The sequence below is a fragment of the Schistocerca serialis genome, chromosome 7 (assembly GCF_023864345.2).
Source record: "Schistocerca serialis cubense isolate TAMUIC-IGC-003099 chromosome 7, iqSchSeri2.2, whole genome shotgun sequence".
Taxonomy (NCBI): domain Eukaryota; kingdom Metazoa; phylum Arthropoda; class Insecta; order Orthoptera; family Acrididae; genus Schistocerca; species Schistocerca serialis.
This window is the reverse complement of record NC_064644.1, coordinates 169,448,877-169,475,921: the sequence shown is the minus strand read 5'-3', so window position 1 is coordinate 169,475,921 and position 27,045 is coordinate 169,448,877.

Below are 27,045 nucleotides of genomic sequence, written 5' to 3'. Positions count from 1 at the left end.
ATATTGTTATATACAAATGCTTAGCTTTTCAGAGCATTCACACAAGGGTGGCGCCGGTGGCGACACCTACAACGTGCTGCCATGAAGAAAGTTTCCAACCGGTTTCTCGTACACAAACAGCAGTTGACCGTCGTTGCCTGGTGAAACGTTGTTGTGATGCCTCGTATAAGGAGGACAAATGCGTACCATCACGTTTCCGACTTTGATAAAGGTCGGATTGTAGCCTATCGCGATTGCGGTTTATCGTATCGCGACATTGCTGCTCGCGTTGGTCGAGATCCAATTACTGTTAGCAGAATATCGAATCGGTGGGTTCAGGAGGGTAATACGGAACGCCGTGCTGGATCCCAACGGCCTCGTATCACTAGCAGTGAGATGACAGGCATCTTATCCGCATGGTAGTAATGGATAGTGCAGCCACGTCTCGATCCCTGAGTCAACAGATGGGGACATTTGCAATACAACAACCATCTGCACGAACAGTTCGACGACGTTTGCAGCAGCATGGACTATCAGCTCGGAGACCATGGCTGCGGTTACCCTTGACGCTGCATCACAGACAGGAGAGTCTGCGATGGTGTACTCAGCGACGAACCTGGGTGCGCGAATGGCAAAACATCATTTTTTCGGATGAATCCAGGTTCTGTTTACATCATCATGATGGTCGCATCCGTGTTTCGTGACATCGCGGTGAACGCACATTGGAAGCGTGTATTCGTCATCACCATACTGGCGTATCACCCGGCGTGATGGTATAGGGTGCCATTGGTTACACGTCTCGGTCACCTCTTGGTCGCATTGACGGCACTTTGAACAGTGGACGTTACATTTCAGGTGTGTTACGACCCGTGGCTCTACCCTTCATTCGATCCCTGCGAAACCCTACATTTCAGCAGGATAATGCACGATGGCATGTTGTACGTCCTGTACCGGTCTTTCTGGATACAGAAAATGTTCGACTGCTGCCCTGGTCAGCACATTCTTCAGATCTCTCACCAATTGAAAATGTCTGGTCAATGGTGGCCGAGCAACTGGCTCGTCACAATACGCCAGTCACTACTCTTGCTGAACTGTGGTATCGTGTTGAACCTGCATGGGCAGCTGTACCTGTACACGCCACATAAGCTCTGTTTGACTCAATGCCCAGGCGTATTAAGGCCGTTATTATGGCCAGAGGTGGTTGTTCTGGGTACTGATTTCTCAGGATATATGCACCCAAATTGCGTGAAAACGTAATCACATGTCATTTCTAATATAATATATCTGTCCAATGAATACCCGTTTATCATCTGCATTTCTTCTTGGTGTAGCAATTTTAATAGCCAGTAGTGAATATACACTCTAATACAAAAAAAAACGACGCACCACGAAGGAATTATCCGAATGGGATGGAAATGGGTAGAGTTGATTTATATGTACAGACAAACAAATTAATACAATTTCAGAAGAATTGGATGATGCTTTATTCAAGAGAAAGAACTTCACAAATTCAGCAAGTAGCGTATTGGTCCACCTCCGACCCTTGTACAAGCAGTTATGGCTTGACACTGGCTAATAGAGTTAATGTCCTTCTGAGGAACACCGTTCCAAATTCTGTCCATTTGGTGCGTGAGATTGTTAAAATACCGAGCTGATTGGAGGGCGCTGTCCATAATGCTCTACACGTTCTCAGTTTGGGAGAGGTCCTGCACCCTTGCTGGCCGAGTCAGGCAAGCAAGAAGACAAGCAGTAGAAACTCTCGCTGTGTGTGGGTGGGCGTTATCTTGCTGAAATGTAAGCCCAGATTGGCCTTCTACGTATGGCAATAAAACGGGCGTAGAACATCGTCGACTTAGTGCTGTGCTGTAAGGGTGCCGTGGCTGACGACCGAAGGGATCCTGCTGTGAAAAGACTCGGCACCCCAGGCCATCACTCCTGGCTGTCTGGCTGGTATCTCACAGCTCTCTGTGGCGTCTCTAGATACGTCTTCGGCCTGGAATCTCAGTGACTGGAGTAGAATTGTCTGCAGTAATGAGTCCCGCTTCGAACTGAGCCCCCAATGACCATCACAGGCATCCATTCGACATTCCTTAGCTGGGCTCTAGAGTAGCCGCTAGTGTTGGTGTCGAAGTTATAACAGGCACGTTATTAAAGTGCTGAACAAAGCTGTACGTTTGGCACCGAGGGTGTTACCGAACGGAGGGGGGAGGGGGTCTTACAGGGACCCTTTATCCTTTACCGTTTTATGCGCACGAATGATACTGTAGTAGCCGGCCAGGGTGGCCGAGCGGTTCTAGGCGCTACAGTCTGGAACCGCGCGACCGCTACGGTCGCAGGTTCGAATCCTGCCTCGGGCATGGATGTGTGTTATGTCCTTAGGTTAGTTAGGTTTAAGTAGTTCTAAGCTCTAGGGGACTGATGACCTCAGATGTTAAGTCCCATAGTGCTCACAGCCATTTGAACCATTTGATACTGTAGTATCCCCCGGTGATGACGACACAGGAGACCGGGAAAAAGAAGCACTGAAAAAGCATAAAACTTCTTTGCTGCTTCGGATCACGTTCAAATTTCGTCGAAAGGTTTTGAAACCGCTCACTTTTCCCCACTGAATAAACCGCGTTGAGAATAAAACAGTAATTCACAGACCTGTCACTCACTGCACTGTACAGTACTTCGCACTCGGGCTTTAGGCGGCTGCAGTGTGACTGAGCCAGTGACAAACAACTGGTGCGATCCAAAGCTTAGAAGCTTCCGTTTCAGAAGGTTATAGTTCTACACTGTCAAAATTATGGTCCACATTTTTACTTAGTACCGATTGCTGGGCCTGATATGTTACAAGTGGGCATTTTGCTCCTTAAAATATCAGATCAGGTTCATGAAGTTTCCTTGTGAGGTGAAGAATGTGATTCTGTATTCGCTCACAAAAAGTTTGAAAAGACCATCTGTCCAATTTCGGATTTCGTATGATAGCGTTCAGCGATGCATTAGTTGAAATCTCGTACATATCATGTTGGTAGAGTGCAGGACTGAAACCACCCGTTAGAAAAACATCTACCGTACCGTACATGGTATAGGTTTTTTGTTGACGTCCATTGAATCGTAGAACTGCTCAGTGCTGTATTCACTGATAAGGCGTGATTATACTATACTGGATACGTAAATGCTCCAAACACAAGAATTTGACTAACCGAAAATCCATATGAATTTCATAAAAACACCATGCAGTGTCAGAAAACTGAAGTGTGGTAAGCCGAAGTGTGTCGCTGCCTTTTGAGACCTATTTTCTTTGGAACTCCAGTGAACAGAGTTATGTGCCAAGACAATTTATTTCGGCTCTTCGGATTCATGTGCGCAACTTTTCGATAACCTTGCGAAAGGTATGTGTCTCAACGACGTTCGATGAAAGTTTTATTTGGAATGTTTAACTTGGTTTCACCTAATCCAGCAGATAGCTTTTCTGCTATTTGCTGATCATATTACCATGCGTGGGAGAAGGACTGTGTGCAGAACCAACTTCGTCGGTTTTATTTCTTTTTTCTCGTGTCACCATACCACGTCTCGCTTCACCTCAGCGGCGAAGCGCGCATGGAAGCACTGGAAGTGTGGCTTCCCCAAAAATTTCAGAAGAAGAAGAAAAATTTAATCCATGCGAAAAAACATTTTATTTGCTTTAGATGGATTTTTTACAATCCGTTGTGCTGCGGACAGTTGGTTAGCTGCAGAGGCTCGAGTGACAAGCGACGCTAGCTCATTCAGTACTGATAATACTGTACATTTTCGTATTCACGCTATTGTAACGTCTTACACTTCGTGGGTTCCTGGAAGCAATCGGACGCGCCCGCAACTTTTTAGGAAGCGTTGAAAGACATTGCCACGTGAAATCCCTGTTACGTGCAAAGGAAAAATTATTGTTTTGTATTATGTGGCGCTTCCCTCACTTTGAAAGTCACGACTCACTGCTGCTTCATCCACAACCTAGTTATGGTTATGTAGGTATTGAGAGTACGTGGGATAGTGGAATCAGTATGGCTTTCTTGTTTCTTATTGTAGGACCGTGGGAACATCCGCTGAATTTTAGCTTTCAAAAGCCGGCTCGTGACGTGACAGGACCGTTAGGCAGTTTGACCCGCTCTTTTTAAAAGTACGTCTTGTAATTGGTTAGGTTGACCGAGGTGTGGACAGTGGAGTTTTCCACTCAACTCTGCTTCGAAATTTTATTTCATAAACTGGTGGCGCGCTGAGTAATGGATGCTGGCATTTTTGTCTTCCACTCTATTGAGCCGCGGCGTCGTTTCTTGTGACGACTGGGTGGCGACTACTATTGTTTAGAGAGTTTGCACCAGAGATCAGCATCTGAGATGTTTTGGATGATAGCTGAATACAGTAAGTCGGGGTCTTTCGCAGTGGTGACTAACACTTGCTGATTCCGAGCGCACTTACCATGAAACAGTTTGGTCGGGAATAAGGATTGTCCATTTCATTTCGTAATGTAGGTAATCTGTGCAGTAATTAAATTCATTTACCGAGGGTGTTACGTACCTAAATTTCGTATGTGTAAATTTTAACCGGTTTTCAAGTTAGTTTTCTAAATGGAACTTGGTTTTTTCGTTAGGCTCTTCCATTAGGATTTCGTCATTGGTCTCTATTGATTTTATTGAGCGAAATGAATGGGCGGGCACAAGCGAGGTTCGACGGCAGCCGCACGCAGTTCATACAGGGTGTTTCAAAAATGACCGGTATATTTGAAACGGCAATAAAAACTAAACGAGCAGCGATAGAAATACACCGTTTGTTGCAATATGCTTGGGACAACAGTACATTTACAGGCGGACAAACTTTCGAAATTACAGTAGTTACAATTTTCAACAACAGATGGCGCTTCAAGTGATGTGAAAGATATAGAAGACAACGCAGTCTGTGGGTGCGTCATTCTGTACGTCGTCTTTCTGCTGTAAGCGTGTGCCGTTCACAACGTGCAAGTGTGCTGTAGACAACATGGTTTATTCCTTAGAACAGAGGATTTTTCTGGTGTTGTAATTCCACCGCCTAGAACACAGTGTTGTTGCAACAAGACGAAGTTTTCAACGGAGGTTTAATGTAACCAAAGGACCGAAAAGCGATACAATAAAGGATCTGTTTGAAAAATTTCAACGGACTGGGAACGTGACGGATGAACGTGCTGGAAAGGTAGGGCGACCGCGTACGGCAACCACAGAGGGCAACGCGCAGCTAGTGCAGCAGGTGATCCAACAGCGGCCTCGGGTTTCCGTTCGCCGTGTTGCAGCTGCGGTCCAAATGACGCCAACGTCCACGTATCGTCTCATGCGCCAGAGTTTACACCTCTATCCATACAAAATTCAAACGCGGCAACCCCTCAGCGCCGCTACCATTGCTGCACGAGAGACATTCGCTAACGATATAGTGCACAGGATTGATGACGGCGATATGCATGTGGGCAGCATTTGGTTTACTGACGAAGCTTATTTTTACCTGGACGGCTTCGTCAATAAACAGAACTGGCGCATATGGGGAACCGAAAAGCCCCATGTTGCAGTCCCATCGTCCCTGCATCCTCAAAAAGTACTGGTCTGGGCCGCCATTTCTTCCAAAGGGATCATTGGCCCATTTTTCAGATCCGAAACGATTACTGCATCTCGCTATCTGGACATTCTTCGTGAATTTGTGGCGGTACAAACTGCCTTAGACGACACTGCGAACACCTCGTGGTTTATGCAAGATGGTGCCCGGCCACATCGCACGGCCGACGTCTTTAATTTCCTGAATGAATATTTCGATGATCGTGTGGTTGCTTTGGGCTATCCGAAACATACAGGAGGCGGCGTGGATTGGCCTCCCTATTCGCCAGACATGAACCCCTGTGACTTCTTTCTGTGGGGACACTTGAAAGACCAGGTGTACCGCCAGAATCCAGAAACAATTGAACAGCTGAAGCAGTACATCTCATCTGCATGTGAAGCCATTCCGCCAGACACGTTGTCAAAGGTTTCGGGTAATTTCATTCTGAGACTACGCCATATTATTGCTACGCATGGTGGATATGTGGAAAATATCGTACTATAGAGTTTCCCAGACCGCAGCGCCATCTGTTGTTGAAAATTGTAACTACTGTAATTTCGAAAGTTTGTCTGCCTGAAAATGTACTGTTGTCCCAAGCATATTGCAACAAACGGTGTATTTCTATCGCTGCTCGTTTAGTTTTTATTGCCGTTTCAAATATACCGGTCTTTTTTGAAACACCCTGTAAGAACTATTGGTGAACTTATCTTCCAGTATTTTCCCTCGACTACTGTAGCGAGTGCTTGAACTTTTACTGTGTTCGCAAGAGCAACCGTGTCCAATCCGTCTGACGGCACGATGCTTTGCTTACAGAATAATGTCCATAGAATTTATGAAGATATTACACCCCGTAAAAAGTAATAATGTTAAAGTGAACATTGTTTCTTAAGAGATTGCTAAACTTCGAGGATCGAATACCATGTTTTAATAAACGTCCTTTTCGTAGAGCATCAGTCGTTAGTCTTGCCGCCTACACGCTTCCCACCGCTGTCATTAATAAGAATAGCTGTCCCCGATTGAGAAATATTTTAAATCGTCAGTGAAATCATTCCCTGATTAGTCGTACTGCAGTCGTTTAGTCAGACTGAGCTGCGCATTCTCAGGTAAAACATAGGGCCATATAACATTATGTTCTCTTGCCGATTTCGTGCGAATTTACAAACAGAGAGGCACATGCCTGCTCTTGATAAGAAGCATATTGGCTTCATCGAGTCCATTTGACATGGAGAAAGGTGCACCCACATTGTGTTACTGCAAAAGTTCAGAGTTAAAGTTAAATCCAATCGATAAATTAACAAAAACACGAATGAGCATTTTTTATCTGTATTAGCGTATACTTAAGACAGTACCATTTTTCTCTATTGATTTTGTTATAGACAGTATATATTCGTTATAGGAAGCACGTAACAGACTTTGCATAAATTGTAGGAGCATAGTAACAAATAACCTGTGTTCTTAATTACATAAGTCTCTGTCTCTCTGCCCGTGCCATCCGTTGCTTAGCAGCCAGTTGCTACAAATTGAAGCTAAGCGCTAAATACTTCTATCTCAGTTTCTCGGCAGACTCATCCGGTCTGCTGACGACGACACCGCTTTCTAGCCTAGCAAGACTGTGCAGCTGGAAGACACTGGACTCGTGTTCGGGAGTTCGGCGGGTCAAATCTCGTTTCTAGCCTGCCAAATTTATGTTTCCTGAACGCTACGATGGAACGTTAAATCCTAACCGTCTTTCCTCTTTTTAGCTTTCACCTGAGTAGCATCGTTTCGACTTTTCCTTATTTAGATGAAAGATGGAGTTCCAAGACTGTATTCAATATAATTTAAATAGAAAATCATACGTGAGATATCAATTAGAAAATGGTCAAATGTGTGTAAATTCCTAAGGGACCAAACTGCTCAGCTCATCGGCACCTATACTTACAAACTACTGAAACTACGTTATGCTAAGAACAGCACAGACACCCCATGACTGAGGGAGGACTCGAACCTCCGGCGGGAGGGGCCGCGCAGTCCGTGACATGGCGCCTCAAACCGCGCGGCCACAGCGCGCGGCTATCAATTAGAAAAAAAAATTATCAAAATCGTAGAATCTTTTATTAAAACGGCCGGTTTCGGTACGTTTCAACGACCATCTTCATATTAAGAGCAATGTAAAGATATGAAAGTGGTTGTTAATTAGGAAGTCAGTCTTTATATGATATATAGATTGTTAGAGCCACACGAAGCAGCCAGCTCTAGCCAGATGAGTAAACAGCACGCTGTAGGCTCTAGAAAGATATCACGCCACAGGATATTTTAAAGGCTGAATTCCTCATTAACAGCAACTTTCATACCAATACAGTGTTCATAATCTGAAGACGTACCGAAACCGATCACGTTAATAAATGATTCTGCGATCTTCATTTTTTTTCAAAATGATCAGCAAGAACAGATAGATCACTGTTACCTCCTTACCATTTTGGTTAAAATTACTTATGTGAGATAGCTGCATAGACGTCTTTGATTATATCCGAGACGAGGAATTAAAAAAATGTAAAGGAAACTTTTCCTTCGCGTATTTTGCACACTAATCACGAGAAAGGACTTCATGTATGGAGTTACTTAGGTTATGACGACCCATGCTAGATCATTTTGTTTGGTGCACTGCTGTTTGCAACAGATGTTGGTTAACTCTGACTATGGGGTTCACAGGCCAGATTTCACATGGGCACTGTGGACTAATACGGTGGTAGTTGTGAATGTGACTGAGATCCTTGGAAGGAGCTACCGTGGACACCTGGAGCCTTTTGCCCATTCATCATCGGAAGAGGAGTTCATCCACTTTTTTATTTTTTTTTATCAGTGGCATCGCAATCTTCAAGTCGCTTTATGCAAAGGACCAAGAAAGTTTAAACACCAGTTTTACGCTATTATCACCATTATCTCTGCATCAAAAAAATATATAAACTTATTTAACAATTATAAACTTTTAAAGAGGTTGTAACCCGCACATGTATTCGAGTATCTATTCCAAAGGGCGGACGGGTTACGTAAAATCACAGGCATTGTCTGTCAGGCGTCAGTGCAATATTAGCGTTTATGTTACTGAACAAATCGTGTCACCAGAAATTAGGTAGTCAGTAAATATAAGAACAAATTAATGCATTTTGACGATTCTTCACCCTTTTCCACAAGAATGTAAAATAATTATATTGGTTGTCCTTTACTACGATATATTTTTAAGATATATTACCAGCTAATATGTGTTCTCTTTGTCTTTACACAGCTTTTAATGATCATATGCACCGCCTTATAATAAGCGTTGGCAGTCTGACAAAAAAAAAAAAAAAAAAAAAAAAAAATGAAGCACCCAGTAGGAAAGAAAGAAACTTCATAGATTGAAAGGGTACCTGATGTTATTTCAGTTATTAGAAAATTGACTCAGATTTAGAAAGAACTTGGAGGAATGAGCTCACTTATCAGAATGGCATTGCACGCAGTCTGGCCTGGATGCATTCTCTGTTTCGTTGTGGAGGTTGTCATAAAGACTTCTTAAGCCCACATCTGTTGTAACTGGCTCTTGCCATAACCAAGGATCAACAACAATGGATATTGCTGTGGTCTTTTAGTAGTTTTCCAAAGCAGATTAATTTCAACGAAATAGAAACCGCATACACTCAAGCTTCGGTGTTACCCATCGGGTATGGAACCAGGATTCATACAAAAATCTTAGCCAAAATATTTAGATCCGTAAAACACAGCAACAATGATGATTGGCCAACAATAGATAATAATGAATTTTACAACACACAAAGTGTGAAGTACCACACATAGTATCCAAAATTAGAGGCCACAGCGATGGACAGGACAATCATCAGAGCACAGGTCTATCACGAGGAAGACAGAATAACGTTCCACAGATAGAGAATCATTTGGACGTCCACATCCAAGACAACAGGGCAATATTCAAAGTGATTTGGAAAAATTAGGAAAGGCAGCGACTGGGCAATTATTTGTGAGAACAGAGCAAAGTGGTTTAGCATTGTTTAATCTGCAGCGCTGAAGTATCATGGCTCGTAAAACTTAGCAGCACTAGCACACGACAAAAATCGTTGACAAATAATGCTGGTAAAGAAACCGGCTACAAGAGAACAAAGCAACAGAACAGGGGGTGTTGAGGACGGAAAAGTTTGACCCCTTCATTTGCATGTCAGTGCTAGCAGCGTTGCGCAAGATCCTCATTACCGTTTTGCTGTCGCCTTTCTCCAACACCACACATGAGTGATCAGCAAAGGAAGCGAGGATGTAACACAGGTTAAGTAGTTGGAACACTTTTTCAGAAGGGCGTGTGCAGAAGATTGATAACACGACTTTTTAATAAAAATAATTTTTTATCATGCTCATACATTGGCTTCAGGAGCATCAACATAAAAAGACATTTTTTTGGTGTGTTTGAAACATTTGTAGAACTAAATGAGAAGTTAGTGATCGTTGGTATCTTATTTGATGTAACAAAATCAGTTGGTTGTGTTGACTCATCTACACTGCTGACCATTAAAACTCCAACGCCAAGAAGGAGAGCGTATAACGAAATTTTACTTATCGTACTGAAAGGGTACAGTACCGCCCGACATTGAAAATAGGTACAACATACTTCATTATTTTTGTCAGAACAACACATTCTTTTTGTAAAATAACTCAATTTCAATTAATACAGCGAAGCCGGATACCAGTGTGGGAAAGAATGACAATTTATTTATTTAATTGATCACATGTGCACTCCCACAAAGTAAATCCCTACATCCAGTTTGGCGAGACCTGTGAAATGAATGAATGTATGGTCGTCTGCTAACTGCAGATAGTGAATGTGAATATATGATCATCTTTGGGTCGATCCTTTGGTGGGACCAAAGAGATGAAATTTACCAGAGCTTTGAGCGCCTGAAATGTGGCTGACCAATACGATAGCAAGGTGCTTCCCCCACCTCGACAGAGGTGTGAGAGCACCTAGAGAACGGCCATGCTTCAGCACTCGGCCGCTGGATCTTGTGCTGTTAAGACCTGTTTTAGTTGTGCTCCGTAATGATGAAAGAGTGGAGACATGGTATGCATGTGGAATAGTTAAGAGTAGTTTGAAATATTAATTTCTCTATTTCAGGAACTTTTGTGGGGAGAATTAAATGTCAGGCAGGTAATATTAAAGGGATTGTAGTGATCTTCGGAAGTGACCAACGGTCACAATGAAACCACGTGTAGCAATAAGTTGAAATACTTCCGTGTGCTTAAGATAAGCTGAATTACTAGCGTGTGTACAATAAGTTGAAATATTTAAGAAATAGCGTGTGTACCATAAGTTGAAATATTTAAGAAATGGCGTGTGCAGGACTTGAAATTAGAGACAAGTACTTCCACGTGGTGAGTACTGTGTGAGTCTCAATCTGTGTATGAGACAAAGGATAAGGAGAAGTACTCATCCGTGGTATCAGTTGAGGACTCGTGTGTGTGATGAATATGTTCTTAATGTTAAATTGTGTAATATGATTCCGTGTGACGCTAGATTCAAACTCTGAGAGAGAAGCAAGGTGAGTCGGCCGTCTATCCAGCAACGCCACTTGGCTTGCATTGCACAGGAAGACGTGCAAATATCTCCAGAGTTCATAGTAGGAAAGTAGAATTACAAAGTGGGGCAGTGTCGTGTGAAACTGGGATAAATATTAATTGAAGTGGGAAAGCGGAAAGTGATAGTGTTGTGACTATTTAGTGTAGTATTTCATGTTGTAGAGTGATGTATGTCATGTAATTTGGGTACGTGTGGTTTGCATGGGAGAGTAGCAAGGTAGTTTCAAAAGATTAGTGGGTTATGCTTGTTCCTTCTGTATCGCTCGATCTGGAGGAAAGTTTCGTGATGATGATTGTGAGAGTCGAAGTGTGAGGTATAATAAAAGATCCACCATCCCATCCAGAAAGTGCACTGTAGCGTTAAAAGTAATTACGAGACCATAATATAGAGATTCACCATTGTAAAGCCATGCCCACTGGGCGGAATTTCTTATGTGTTATTGTTGTAGGTTGTAGAATTTGTGTGTTTAGGTTAGAGAATTTATCGGAATAAATAAGATAGTGAAAAGAAAAAGATTGGTGGACTTTTACTTCGAATTGTATGTTGTCATAATGTCCTGAATTTATAATGTGTGCGGTGGCCACGTGTTGAAAAAAGCTGTTAAATAAAAGACCAAAAAAGAAAATGTGGTATTGCCAGTGCGTAGTGTACAGTCAGAGTTCTGTAAATTATTGATAGTCAGATGCGTGTTTCCGTTGCGTATTAATCATATAGGAGGATAACTTGTAACTTAAATTGTGAGTACGAGAGTTCATGTTACTCGATAAATTAAGAATGAATCCACTCGCTTGGCAGGCCACTCATCTTGCAGGCCTGACTGCTTGATGCCACAGTATGAGCAAGGCATGTGGGTGCCTCTCATAATTTCGACCCTGCCAGGATTCCTTTGCCAGGATATAATTTTTGTCAGGATATTTTTTTGCCAGGATATTTTTTTTGCCAGGATATTTTGCTGTTAGGGTTTGCTGTTAAGATTTTTTTTATTTTTTGATGGAATATATTGTGATAACGCTAAGAAGTAAAATTTTTTCTGTTTGCAATTTCTTTCTGGATTGGTGAGGATCTTTTATTTTTTTATGTAATTAATTGCTATATCGTCCAAGGCTGGAAGATCGTGGTATAATTTTTTTTGCGTAATGTCCGTAGTAACTAGGTCGCAGTCGAAAAGTGGAGCCACCATGGAGAATAGCGATTCTGGGGTGAACGTAGCAGTGCAGCAGGAAGTAGCTGATGACCATGTGTTAATGAGCGGGGACGGCAAGCACTCAGAAGGGGCTGAATTGTTCAGCGGACCGCGGCTAGGTGATCCTTTATGCGGCGGGCTTTGTTCACAAACGCGGGTTTTTCCCGACGACGCGGGCGAGCCGGGACTAGGTCAGGTATGCAGTGAAAGTGCAGCTACCCTTAGCGAAGCTACGGTTTCTCAGGCGAACGAGGTGAGCGCACCGAAAGTAGCAAATGAGAGTGTGCTACTGCAGTTTTTACAGAGGATGGATAGGGAGACTAAGGAAAGATTGGAAGCAACTAACGAAAGATTAGAAGCGATGAATAGAGATAACAAGGAGAGAGGAGGGAGAGTAAGGAAAGATTCGATAGAGATAATAAGGAGAGAGATAGGGAGAATAAGGAAAGATTGGAAGCAACTAAGGAAAGATTGGAAGCAAATAAGGAAATATTGGAGGCTATGGATAAGGGAAATAAAGAGGCAATGAGGAAGCTACACATAGTTATCGATGAGCGTCTGTCCGCAGTTAATAATCGGTTAGATGAGGGGGAGAAGAATCTGGGTGCGGTGAAGCAAGTATGTGATGCCGTGAAAGAAAAAACCAATAATTTGGAGGTACGAATAAGTGCAATAGAGAGCGATATTACAGAACATAGGGGCGTGTGGCCGGATGAGCGAATCAAAGAGATAGTGGAGGACTTACTTGCAGATAAACAAGGGGCATTAGACAGCGTGGAAGCTCAAGTCACACGGCAGGAAATGGCGCTAAATAAACACAGGGACGAAGTTGCGGAGGTAGTGGCCAGAATGAATACGATTAGCGCAGATGTAGGAAAGATCAGTATAAGAGGCGAAGCGGGCTCTGACAGTACGCAGCGAGAGGTTTATGCCGACCAGGAGGAGATACAATCACTATTACAGTTTAAAGAGGCACAATTAGAAACAAATAGGAAACATAGGGAAGAACTAGCACAGTTGCAATTAGCGTGCAGAAGCGAAGGTGAAACACCACCAGGTAGACTGCAGAGGGAGAGTGAGATAAATTCAGAAAACGAAAATAGGCAGAAAGAGGAAGACGAACTCAGAGAGTTGGAAGAACGGCTGTGTCGGATAAAGCAGGTGGCAAACCCAACTGGGTATAGTCCAAGGTCGGAAAACATAAATGCGGAAGAAGAATGTAGGAGGCACTTCGTGTCGGTACAAACGTACACTTATTTTCCGGATCCTGATAATTACCAACATCCATGCCTGTGGCTGTCTCAATTTCAAGATTCATTACCTTCATCGTGGGGACCGCTCCTTAAAATGAAATTTGTGTGTAACCATTTGAGGGACGAGGCTAGAGCGAAAATGCAGGAAGTTATTAAAGACTGTAGTAGCTACGAGATATTTTGTGACAAGTTTTTAAATGAATTCTGGTCGAAAAGTAAGCAGGACCAGGTTAAGCAAAGCATATTGATGATGCCAAATTGTAACGAAGGTGGTATAAGAGATCCAGTGTCGTGCTATCAGGAAATCCTGAGACGAAATAGGTATTTGGATGTGCCATACGAACCTGGGGAGTTCATTAGGATCTGCATAACAAAGCTGCCAGTGAAATTGCGCAGAAATATAGCAATAGCAGGCAGAGGCGTAGACGATTCTGCGTCATTTGAACAATTGTCACAAGAACTGGGTAATGAGAGCAACATTGTGAACGGAGACACGACTCATAGGTCAGACAGAGTCGAGGATAGGAACGGCAGAAACTATGAGAATGACAGGAGAGCATGGAATCCTGGCATTTCATTCTTGTCATAATGGATTGAAGGATATATACAGACATCCTCTACTGATATGTAGGAATGCAAATACCATACTTCTGATCAGAGAATAAAACACCAGAAATGGCATCTGTTAGGCTGGTCTCCCAGAGCAAAATTTGAAAATTTTTATTTGGAACACTAAAATAAAAGGACTGTTTCCTCAAAGACCAGTTGCTAAAAATGTTATGTAATAATGCCAATGAGTCCAGTTTAATTAGTGCGATTTGACTATGGCAGGTACGTACCACGTAAGGTAAAAGGTCAACATTGTGACCGAAGTTTTTAGATTAGCTGCCATCTGATAGGTAGTATGTCATTGTCATAGTGACAGTGATAATGAGGTGCTGCGTATGGTTGTTCGGAATCTGGTGTTAGGGAAAGAGGCCACTAGCACCTAAGTTTCTAACACTTGGGCTGCCCATCTCTCCCAGCTTGTATATTCTCTGCACACATTTAATTTTCATGTAAGCTTAGATTCCTAACTAGCAAATTCTTTACTGTGTATAGTGGACCATTCAGAGTGAGGCGGATTGTCCAGGAAAATGCTGTACTGATTGAGACGATCAAGGGAAAACAATCTCGTGGGCTTCATCACATTTCTAACATCAAATTATGGAAAAGTTAAGGATAGATCTAAAGTAGGCAATTTATGGTAGATAGTCAGTGTATTTATTTGTGGTGTGTAACGCTGTGCAGGGTCAAAATCGAACATAAGAATTTTCAGGCGGGATGTCAGGAAGTATGACGGAACAGACTGGTCGAATGAGTCATGAACAGGAGTGGACAGAGTGGTGTATGTACGTATTTTTTTTTGTCATATGAATAAGGATCAAGCAGAAACGACGTGATGATTAATGAGTGGATAAAGATGGTAGATAGAGAAGCGACGTGATAAATAGTAGTGGATAAAGGTGATATTTAAGGAGAGAAGCGACGTGAAGCAGTGTGATTAATAAATAGAGATTCGACGTGATGAAACAGTGGTAAATAAAGGTGAGTAGAAATAATAATGTGGAGATGTCTTAGATGTATGTTACAGAGAGGCCTGTGTATGCTGCAATAGAGATTGATGCCAATGGCGAAGGAAGACCAGGAAATGATGGAGTAATGGACGGACGGAGAGCCAAAATACGAATGAAGAGATGAGGACAACTGCACAATGTGAAAGGACATAAAGGGAGTATGAGATCCAGATGGTGAACGTTGTGGAATACTGACGTAAGATGTAATATAAGTGTAGATCTAATTCTTAGCGTAACATTTGCGATTTGGCAAAAATAATATTTTTTGTTGTTGTTGAAGCCTGGTACCAGTATAACTAATCAAAACGGTACCAATAATGTGTAAAGTTATTTTGCAGGAGGAATAATTTGTGTATTTTTTGTTCTTAGATGAAATGTCGCAATTCTAAAGTGATATTCAGCAGGAGGAATAGTCGGTAAAGCGAATGCAGAGGTAAGCCGATGGAGAGAGGTGCCAGAGTTAAAGGACGAATTCGGAGACTGGAATGCTATCTCCGAAACAGCTTCATGTGTTATGTGGTTGAGTATAAGGGAGCAAAGGTATGGTATGTTGTCGTGAGTGTGATGGTGTTATGAGTATAAGGGAGCAAAGGTATGGTATGTTGTCGTGAGTGTGGTGGTGTTAAGGTTAGCTGACTTCTAGACCTATTCTGTTAGTGTATTAGTGGATTGAATGAGAAGGAAAATGTGATGTCTGGTGAGTGAGAGTCGTAGAATTTAGTGTGATCAATGCGCACACTCTGGTAAAGGGATGCTACCGATCCATAACTAAAACACTATTGTGTTATTGTTTGATTTGGATGAACCTCGATGACAGGTCAGGATCTGACATGTGGATGGTACATACGTGTCCTAGAAATGTTGTTATATATAATAAAAAAGGTAAAATATATAAAGAGATACTAATTTCAGTCTGTCACAAGCACAAAGGTTCACTGTATATTGTAGCTTTAGAATCAACAGTTTCTAATATTTTCACTTTGATAGGATGTTAGAGTAGTCTACTATTTTATATTGTAATTATGAGTTGTATAGATTGCTTATTACTCCTTTTGTTTTTTTTTTTTTACACTTTCATGTTTTGTGTGAGGGACGACAGCTACAATCAATAGCACAAGTGTGGGCTGTATATAGAAAAGGGATAAATGTTGATGTTGTATGTGTAGAACACTAGGGGGTATAATTTTATGTTTTTAGAACAAAGATTCATTTATTACCAATGTATCTAATAGATCATACATGTAATCAATGAGTATTTAAATATATCCTTTTGTCTGTAATGTTGCGAGATGCACGGAAGGGTCTGACTGACTGGGTGTCGTAACGCCCATACCGCTAGCGGGCCTAGCTGACGTCGCCATAGCGACGGGCGACAGAGCCGCGGCACTCCCCACTCCACTGCCGGACGGGGTACACTCCACGCGCCGGCTACAGCAGGTCAACGGCCTGGGGCGACACGCACGTACCACTGGCCATTCATAAGTTCCGCCACCCTTACGACTGGGGAAAGTATCCCGCGGAGGCAACAGCGGGTGGTTTCTTCTGCTCAACGGGGCGCGCAGCGGCGCCACGGCAGAATGGACGACGCGCGGCAGAGCCCGGCGGGCATTTGTTACCAGCAGCTATCAACTAGTACTGGACTGTGGAGCCGTGAAGCAAGATGACTGCTCGTATGTCTCCATAAGGTGGAAAGTGAAAGACTGGTGTTCCCACGTTGTGAGTAGTGGAAAAGATTTTGTCTTTAGCAGACAGGACGATCGTTTTGTTTTGTCTTGACCACTGAATGGTGGGATCCATAAACTTTTGGCAGTGACTTGTTAAGTGTGCTTTGTGAATTGCATGTAGGACGCTTGGTATTCTTGAAGAGGACAGTTGTCGTTTGGTGACTAATTATTGTATGAACGCAAGAAACTAGATTGGGACATTGACATTTGCGTCTGTAGTAGGAGACATTTCTTTAATTGGTGAGGGAATAAGTGCTGTTTGTTGGAACTTACGACTTTTAATGACACCATGAACTGAAAGGACAGAACCGTGGGTAATAGTAGTTGTAGGGCCATATCTGGAAGACCAGATTCGTGTGGATGGTGCACTGAGAGTGACTATGACATTTGTGTTTAATGTGAGATACAGTTTACTGTTCAGTGCGTGTTCAAAATGCCGATTTGAGTGACTTAAAGACTTTCGTCCGGGTAACCATGGGAGAGCTTTGACACCGAGAAAATGTTTCCAGGAAAACTATCAGCAACTTTTTGACCCCAAGAAAATCACAGAATGAAATGTTTCCGTGTGACTCGCAAGCTAGGGAATAATGTATTTGTTATTGTGTAAATGTTTTTTTATATGTTTCATTCCTGAAGAGACAGCAAGTGTAATTGTATTTCATTAACATTTGTGTTTAGAATAGTTAGTGTTTTTTTTTTGTTTGTTTGTTCTGGGTCATCAAGTCCACGTAGCATGTTTATTAGAATATTTGGTACAATGATGCTTTAATTATTAGCCGGTGGCGTAATACTAACGTAGCGGCTCTTGTTGCATTGGTCAGTAAGGTTGTCACAGGGGACAAGAGTTTGCATTGCACAACAAAATATCGGAATTAACTGATGTATTTTGATGTCGTGGACAGTAATAATCTTGTTGGTGTGTTGACTGAAGCCACTTATTTGCATTATCACAGTGGTGATATTTCACATTAAAGTGTAATGAAGGCTAGTCGAAATGCAAGTTCTTGTCGTCCAAATGTGTGACAACAGAGAAATGAGCAGTAGAGTAAGATACGAGACCTACTGGTGGATTCAAGCACTTATTGCTAACTATTTATTGCGTGTATTGATATGGAGCCTGAATTCTACATGTAACTGGAGTACGCAATTTTTTTTCTTTTGTTGATTTTGTTTTGTATTTAGACATTGCCGTGTAAAGATTATTACAACGCAATTTATGAATGTCAGATTACTTGTTCTGTGTTTGGACGGTGAGCTATTTGAAATTTCATTAGTACAATTAGTATTTTCTTTTATTTGTCATAGAATTAGTGAAGTTTGGATTACTCATAAAAATAACGGAGATCCCGGCAAATAAGCAATTTTTTATCTCACCATTGTTTTTTATTTGTATGATGTAATGTTTTATTTGTCATGTGGATTGTTGTTAATTTGTATGTGTACGTTACTCCGCATTGTGGAAAGTACAATAATGCAACAACTGTGTCAATAATTTGGTAAAGTAACAACATTTGGTCGTCAATTTGAGGTCACCAGGGGCTAAGGTCTCCTCCTGGTTATTTTGATGACTTGTTAAGTTTGTTCTAATACAGCTTTCTTAAAAAAATGTTCGGAACTACCCTCGCATTGCAAGGATAGTACCGTGCCATTTTTTTCTGCATGGGTAGCCGGTGGTGAAAGGGTACAGTACCGCCCGACATTGAAAATAGGTACAACATACTTCATTATTTTTGTCAGAACAACACATTCTTTTTGTAAAATAACTCAATTTCAATTAATACAGTGAAGCCGGATACCAGTGTGGGAAAGAATGACAATTTATTTATTTAATTGATCACATGTGCACTCCCACAAAGTAAATCCCTACATCCAGTTTGGCGAGATCTGTGAAATGAATGAATGTATGGTCGTCTGCTAACTGCAGATAGTGAATGTGAATATATGATCATCTTTGAGTCGATCCTTTGGTGGGACCAAAGAGATGAAATTTACCAGAGCTTTGAGCGCCTGAAATGTGGCTGACCAATACGATAGCAAGGTGCTTCCCCCACCTCGACAGAGGTGTGAGAGCACCTAGAGAACGGCCATGCTTCAGCACTCTGCCGCTGGATCTTGTGCTGATAAGACCTGTTTTAGTTGTGCTCCGTAATGATGAAAGAGTGGAGACATGGTATGCATGTGGAATAGTTAAGAGTAGTTTGAAATATTAATTTCTCTATTTCAGGAACTTTTGTGGGGAGAATTAAATGTCAGGCAGGTAATATTAAAGGGATTGTAGTGATCTTCGGAAGTGACCAACGGTCACAATGAAACCACGTGTAGCAATAAGTTGAAATACTTCCGTGTGCTTAAGTTAAGCTGAATTACTAGCGTGTGTACAATAAGTTGAAATATTTAAGAAATAGCGTGTGTACCATAAGTTGAAATATTTAAGAAATGGCGTGTGCAGGACTTGAAATTAGAGACGAGTACTTCCACGTGGTGAGTACTGTGTGAGTCTCAATCTGTGTATGAGACAAAGGATAAAGAGAAGTACTCGTCCATGGTATCAGTTGAGGACTCGCGTGTGTGATGAATATGTTCTTAATGTTAAATTGTGTAATATGATTCCGTGTGACGCTAGATTCAAACTCTGAGAGAGAAGCAAGGTGAGTCGGCCGTCTATCCAGCAACGCCACTTGGCTTGCATTGCACAGGAAGACGTGCAAATATCTCCAGAGTTCATAGTAGGAAAGTAGAATTACAAAGTGGGGCAGTGTCGTGTGAAACTGGGATAAATATTAATTGAAGTGGGAAAGCGGAAAGTGATAGTGTTGTGACTATTTAGTGTAGTATTTCATGTTGTAGTGTGATGTATGTCATGTAATTTGGGTATGTGTGGTTTGCATGGGAGAGTAGCAAGGTAGTTTCAAAAGATTAGTGGGTTATGCTTGTTCCTTCTGTATCGCTCGATCTGGAGGAAAGTTTCGTGATGATGATTGTGAGAGTCGAAGTGTGAGGTATAATAAAAGATCCACCATCCTATCCAGAAAGTGCACTGTAGCGTTAAAAGTAATTACGAGACCATAATATAGAGATTCACCATTGTAAAGCCATGCCCACTGGGCGGAATTTCTTATGTGTTATTGTTGTAGGTTGTAGAATTTGTGTGTTTAGTTTAGAGAATTTATCGGAATAAATAAGATAGTGAAAAGAAAAAGATTGGTGGACTTTTACTTCGAATTGTATGTTGTCATAATGTCCTGAATTTATAATGTGTGCCTTGGCCACGTGATGAAAAAAGCTGTTAAATAAAAGACCAAAAAAGAAAATGTGGTATTGCCAGTGCGTAGTGTACAGTCAGAGTTCTGTAAATTATTGATAGTCAGATGCGTGTTTCCGTTGCGTATTAATCATATAGGAGGATAACTTGTAACTTAAATTGTGAGTACGAGAGTTCATGTTACTCGATAAATTAAGAATGAATCCACTCGCTTGGCAGACCACTCATCTTGCAGGCCTGACTGCTTGATGCCACAGTATGAGCAAGGCATGTGGGTGCCTCTGAGTACATATAAATTAGAGTATGATTAAATTTGTGGGTGATTTGAGGCTAAACAGCGTGAGAAATTTGTCACATAGGGTGCCATGCTTGACAGCAATGAGGTTTCTAATTATCGAGCAGATGTATGCTTGAAAGGAAACTCTGGGTATGTGTGTTGTATGTTAACCGGGGACCTAGAAACGATGGAGAGGCTCCGTCTCCACTGCAGCCGCAGTGGTCCACAACCCCATGACGACTACTGCAGTACACTTCACCTCTCTTCCGCCCCACACCGAACCCAGGGTTATTGTTCGGTTCTGCCCCCGGTGGACCCCCCTCCCCCCTGCCTCCCCAAGAAAGTCTGACACCAGACGAGTGTAGCCCCTATGTTTGCGTGGTAGAGTAATGGTGGTGTACGCGTACGTGGAGAACTTGTTTGCGCAGCAATCACCAACATAGTGTAGCTGAGGCGGAATACGGGGAACCGCCGCGCATTCGCCGAGGAAAATGGAAAACCGCCTAAAAACCCTCCACAGACTGGCTGGCTCACCGAACCTCGACACAAGTCCACCGCGCGGATTCGTGCTGGAGATCAGGCGCTCCTTCCCGCTCTGGAAATTCGTGCGTAAGACCACTCGGCCATCCGGGCGGGCACAATTCTGGGTATGCCATTCCACGACGTCGACTCACCTCATGAAATGTCGTGGCTGGCGAACAGTGACGTTACCTGTCTCACGGCAATCTATATTTTTATATGGTTTTAATGGATGTGAGATCTCGAGAACAGCTGACGCCACATATAAAGAGGTGACAAAGATCATGGGATATCTTCTAATATCGTGTCGGTCGTTCTTTTGCCCGGCATAGTGCGGCAACTCGACGCGGCACGGACTCAAAAATTCGCTGGAAATCCATTGCTGCCATGCTCTCTTTATAGCAGTCCATAATTGCGAAGGTGTCACTGGTCTTGAGCAAGAAATTGATCTTTGGATTATGTCTCATAAATGTTCGTTGAGATTCATCTCGGGGAATCTGGATGGCCAGATTATTCGCTCGAATTGTCTAGAATGTTCTTCAAACCAGTCACGAACCAGTTTTGGCCCAGTGACATGGTGCTTTGTCATCCAAAAAATTCGATCGTTGTTTGAGAACATGAGGTCAATGAATGGCTGAAAACTGTCGCCAAGTAGCCGAACATAACGAGGAGCCAATCCATTCCATGTAAACACAACCCACACCATTATGGAGCCACCACCAGCTTGCACAGTGCCTTGTTGACAACTTGGATCCATGGCTCCGTGGGGTCTGCGCCACACTCGAACCCTAACAACAGCTCCTACCAACTGGAAGCGGGACCCATCTGACCAGACATTGGTTTTCCAGTCGTCTATGGTCCAGCTGATATGGTCATGAGCGCAGGAGAGGCGCTTCAGGTGATTGAGCCACCACCAGTTCGCACAGTGCCTTATTGACAACTTGGGTCAATGGGTCTGCACCACACTCGAACCCTACTAACAGCTCTTACCAACTGAAAGTGGGACTTATCTGATCAGACTCCGTTTTCCAGCCGTCTATGGCCCAACTGATATGGTCATGAGCGCAGGAGAGGCGCTGCAGGAGGCCGGCCGCAGTGGCCGTGCGGTTCTAGGCGCTACAGTCTGGAGCCGAGCGACCGCTCCGGTCGCAGGTTCGAATCCTGCCTCGGGCATGGATGTGTGTGCTGTCCTTAGGTTAGTTAGGTTTAATTAGTTCTAAGTTCTAGGCGACTGATGACCTCAGAAGTTAAGTACCATAGTGCTCAGAGCCATTTGAGCCATTTGAGCGCTGCAGGTGATGTCGTGCTTTGTTAGGGAAGACACTCGCGTCGGTCATCTGCTACCATAACCCATTAGCGCCAGATTTCGCCGCCCTGTCCTAACGGATACGTTCATCGTACATCCCACATTGATTTCTGCATTTATTTCCGCGTTGTTGCTTGCCTGTTAGCACTGACACTCTACGCAAACGCTTCTGCTGTCGGTCATCAAGTGAAGGTCTTCGGCCACTGCGTTGTCAGTGCTGAGAAGACTGGTATTCTCGGCACATTCTCTCGGAATATTGAATTCCCTAACGATTTCCGAAATGAAATGTCCCATACGTCTAGCTTCAACTATCATTCCGCTTTCAAAGTTTATTAATTCCCGTTGTGTGACCAGAATCACTTCGGAAGCCTTTTCACATGAATCATCTGAGTACACATGACAACTCCGACAAAGGACTGCTCTTTTATACCTTGTGTGCTCGATAATACCGCCATCTGTATATGTTCATACCGCTGTCTTGTGACTTTTCCCACTTCAGCATGCTGTATTGTTATCTCGTTTGAAAATAACGTCCTTGAGACATCTAAGACAGAACATAATCAGCAGTCTTAACACTGCAGAAATGAAACGCGTGCAGTGAAATGACAAGCTACGTGAACTACAGGTAATCGTATTGTGTACTCAGTGCCAGGTACTGGGCGTGTATGACAATGGCGAACGGAATCTGGCAACATTCGTTCCTCTCGGAGTCTCCACAGAGGATACTTCCAACGTGATGCTGCATGCAGAACGCGGACTCGACCGAAACAGCTGAGTGGTGGCACTCCTGCACCCACTGTGGTCGTTGGGAGGACTATTGTCGGCGCGTCTCTCTCTGCTGCCGAGTCAAGTGGAGCTGTAACAATATTGTAGCTAGTCGGAGATGCTCTCCAGGTCGTCGCACTGGCCACGTGGATACCTGCTTTTTTGCAAACAAGCCCGTTTTCCGACTCAAGGCATGTGATGCTAAACGGTCTACTTCGACCAGTGATCAGTAAACATGTCGGCTCTGGTGCAGCTCGCGCATGATACGCTGTGTTCCTGCATGGCGTTGAGTATGGTCCTCCAGAGCCCGCAGATTCCATGTTCGCATGGCGGTCATGGGATCCCGGAGAATACGAGCAGCGACAACGTAAAGGGATAAATCGCAAAATTTTGTACATGGCTGCACGTTCAGTGACCGTGAATAGTTACACAGTGCGGCTGATCCTGGCGGAGGTTCGAGTCCTCCCTCAGGCATGGGTGTGTGTGTTTGTCCTTACGATAATTTAGGTTAAGTAGTGTGTAAGCTTAGAGACTGATGACCTTAGCAGTTAAGTCCCAAAAGATTTCATACACATTTGATCATTTGAATAGTTACAATTGAAAGAAAAACAGCCCTCGGTCACTATTTTGAACAAATTAACCTGGTTTCAACATTGCTAGGAGTGTCTTCCTCAGAATTTAAAACAAAAAAATGTTCTATATTCCATAACATGGTCACGGGATTATGACTAAAAATGTATGATAGGGTATAAGATTCACAGTGTCAAGACTGTAGCTAGAATACAAAGTTTGAGGCATTACCTCACACCGCGGGCAACACAGTGGCCGACGGCCTTCACTTAAAGACCGAGAGCAGCGCGTTTGTGCAGAGTTGTCAGTGCTGACAGACAAGCAACACTACATGAAATAGCCGCAGAGATAATGTGGTACTTAACGATGAACGTATCCGTTAGGATACCGCGGCGGTAATGGGCTCTCCCAGCCGACGATCGACTTGAGTGCCTTTGTTAACCGAACGACATAGCCAGCAGCTCCTCGCCTGGGCCAGTGACCATCTCGGTTGAGCCTATATGATAGGAAAACCGTGGCTTGTACGGATGAGTCCCGATTTCAGTTGATACAAGCTGATGGTAGGCTTCGAGTGTAGTGTGGACCCCACGAAGCCGTGGATACAAGTTATCAAAAAATAGTTCAAATGGCTCTAAGTACTATGGGACTTAACATCTAGGTCATCAGTCCCCTAGGCTTGGAACTTCTTAAACCTAACTAACCTAAGGACATCACACACGCCGGCAGCGGGGGCGCTTCAGTCTGGAACCGCGCGACTGCTACGGTGGCAGGTTCGAATCCTGCTCGGGCATGAATGTGTGTGATGTCCTTAGGTTAGTTAGGTTTAAGAAGTTCTAAGTTCTAAGGCACTGATGACCTCAGATGTTAAGTCCCATAGTGCTCAGAGCCATTTGAACCTTCTGAACATCACACACATCCATGACCGAGCCCGGATTCGAACCTGCGACCGCAGCAGCAGCGCGGTTCGGGACTGAAGCGCCTAGAACCGCTCGTCCACAGCAGCCGGCTTCCAAGTTATCAACAAGGCACTGTACAATCTGGTGTTGGCTCTATTATGATGTAGGCTGGGTTCTCTGGTCCAACTGAGCCGATCATTGGCTGGAAATGGTTATGTTTGGCTACTTGGAGACCATCTGCATCCTTTCATGGACTTCATGTTCCCAAACAATGGAGTTTTGATAAATGACAATGCGCTACATCACTGGTTTGAAAAACATTCTGGGCAATTCGAGCGAATTGTTTGGCCACTCAGATCGCCCGACATGATCCCCATCGAATATTTAAGTGACATTATCCAGAAGACAGCTCGTGCACAAAATCTTTCTCTAGCAACATTTTATTACAAATATGGATAGCTATAGAGGCAGCACGGTTCGTATTTCTGCAGGGGTCTTCCTACCACTTGTTCAGTCCATGCCATGTCAAGTTGTTGCACTACTCCGGGCAGGAGGAGGTCCGACAAGATATTAGGAGGTATCCGATGACTTTTGTCACCTCAGTATATATCGCATGGTGTTCATATTCCTTTTCCTCTCCCTGTAGTACAAGGTGTTTCAAAAAGGACTTTACAACTTAAAAAATTCATATAAGTTTATTGAAATGAGACATAGAGTTGGGTTTAGTGTTAATTTGTAGGGAAACACATCAAGTTCTTTTTACCTTAAACTGAAGGTGTTGTATGTGGCTTCCATTGGTTATTCTGCACACATCCCATCGGAAGTCAATTTCTTCCTAACCTCGATATAGCATTGCAGGTGTAACTTGCTCAGTCTTTCTTTCTTTCTTTTCTTTTGCTTGTGCCGTTTTTCCCGCGGATACGCAGGGTCGGCATGGTTAACCGGGTGTGGCAATGTTAGTTGAAGGGGTGGCCGGATGCCCTTCCTGCCGCCACCCCGTACCCCCCGGGAAGGAATTGGTGTACCCCAACTGTCTGCGACTAGTGTAATTCATGGAATAGTGTGAAAGTGTTCAGATGTCTGTGAGTCGTTAACTGAAGCGGGACATGGGGACCAGCACGGTATTCACCTAGGGGGATGTGGAAAACCGCCTAAAAACCACATCCAGGCTGGCTGGCACACTGGCCCTCGTCGTTAATCAGCCGGGCGGGTTCGATACGGGGCCGGCGCGCCTACCCGAGTCCAGGAAGCAGCGCGTTAGTGCGCTCGGTTAACCTGATAGATTGTAACTTGCTCAGTGGCGCCGTAATTTCTTGCTCTCAGTTCAAGTAGAGAAGCCGGCACAGGATGTCGTTGATGAATCCCGATAAAAAAAAATCGAGTTGTGTCAGGTCTGGGGAATGTGGGGGCCACGCAATTGGAGCATCACAGCCAATCCATTGATCTGGAAAGCGGTCACTGAGAAAATCCCGGATGTCAGCCATGTAGTGATGTGGTGCACCGTCTTACTAGAAGTAAACATTTCGTTCTTGGTCATCCTCATTGATCTGGCGAATCAAAAATTGTTGTAACATGTTTAGTTACACTATCCCACTGATGGTTCTCTCACAGAAAAAAAGGGGCCGTACATTTTGTTCTTGTTCAATGCACAAAAAAAAGCTTTCAGTTTAGGGCTATCACGAACATGTTGCAATGTTTCATTTGTATTTTCACTGCCCCAAATTCTACAGTTATGTATGTTAACCTTGCCACTTAAGTGAAAAGTGGATTTCTCAGGAAAGATGATTTTGTCCGAGAAATGTTCATCCTCCTGTAATCGATTTAACATATCTGCACAGAAGTTCTTGCAAGCAATTTTATCAATGTCTTTTATTGCTTGTACGATCGTCAATCTGTATGGTTTCCAATGCATGAGGTTTCTCACCATAGGCCAAACAGTCGTACGTCGGATTTGCAGATCGCGAGATGCACGTCGGGTCGATTTCGACGGCTGCAGACAAAACTTTGTCTCACTTGCTCAACGACGTCGTCAGATGTGCTTGGACGACCTGATGATTTCCCATGTCTTATCGAGTACCCTGTGTCTACAAAACACTTATGCCACTCATAAACTGTAGGCATACTTGGAGGATCTTCAGCGTACTTGGTACGGAAATTACACTGAACTGTTGTCACCGACTTCGATTCTTCAAACCAAAACACAGCTAGCACGCTCGGCTCCAGTGAAGGCAGCCACCTCTAACGCAACTGCCGCTAGCGCTCCTTACGGTGCAATTCGGCATTAGCGAACCACGCGAGACAAAACTTGATGTATTTCCCTACGAATTGACATTAAAATCACCTCTGTAAGTACTATGAATTAATTTATATGAATTTCCATAGTTGTAAAGTCCTTTTTGAAACACGCTATATACTTTGTGCCTGTCTGACGTCTGCTGCACGCCGTGTACGAGGAGTTGTAATTTTAATGAATAGCAATGAATTTTCTTTTCTAAGTCGAATAAATCGAAAACTGTGTC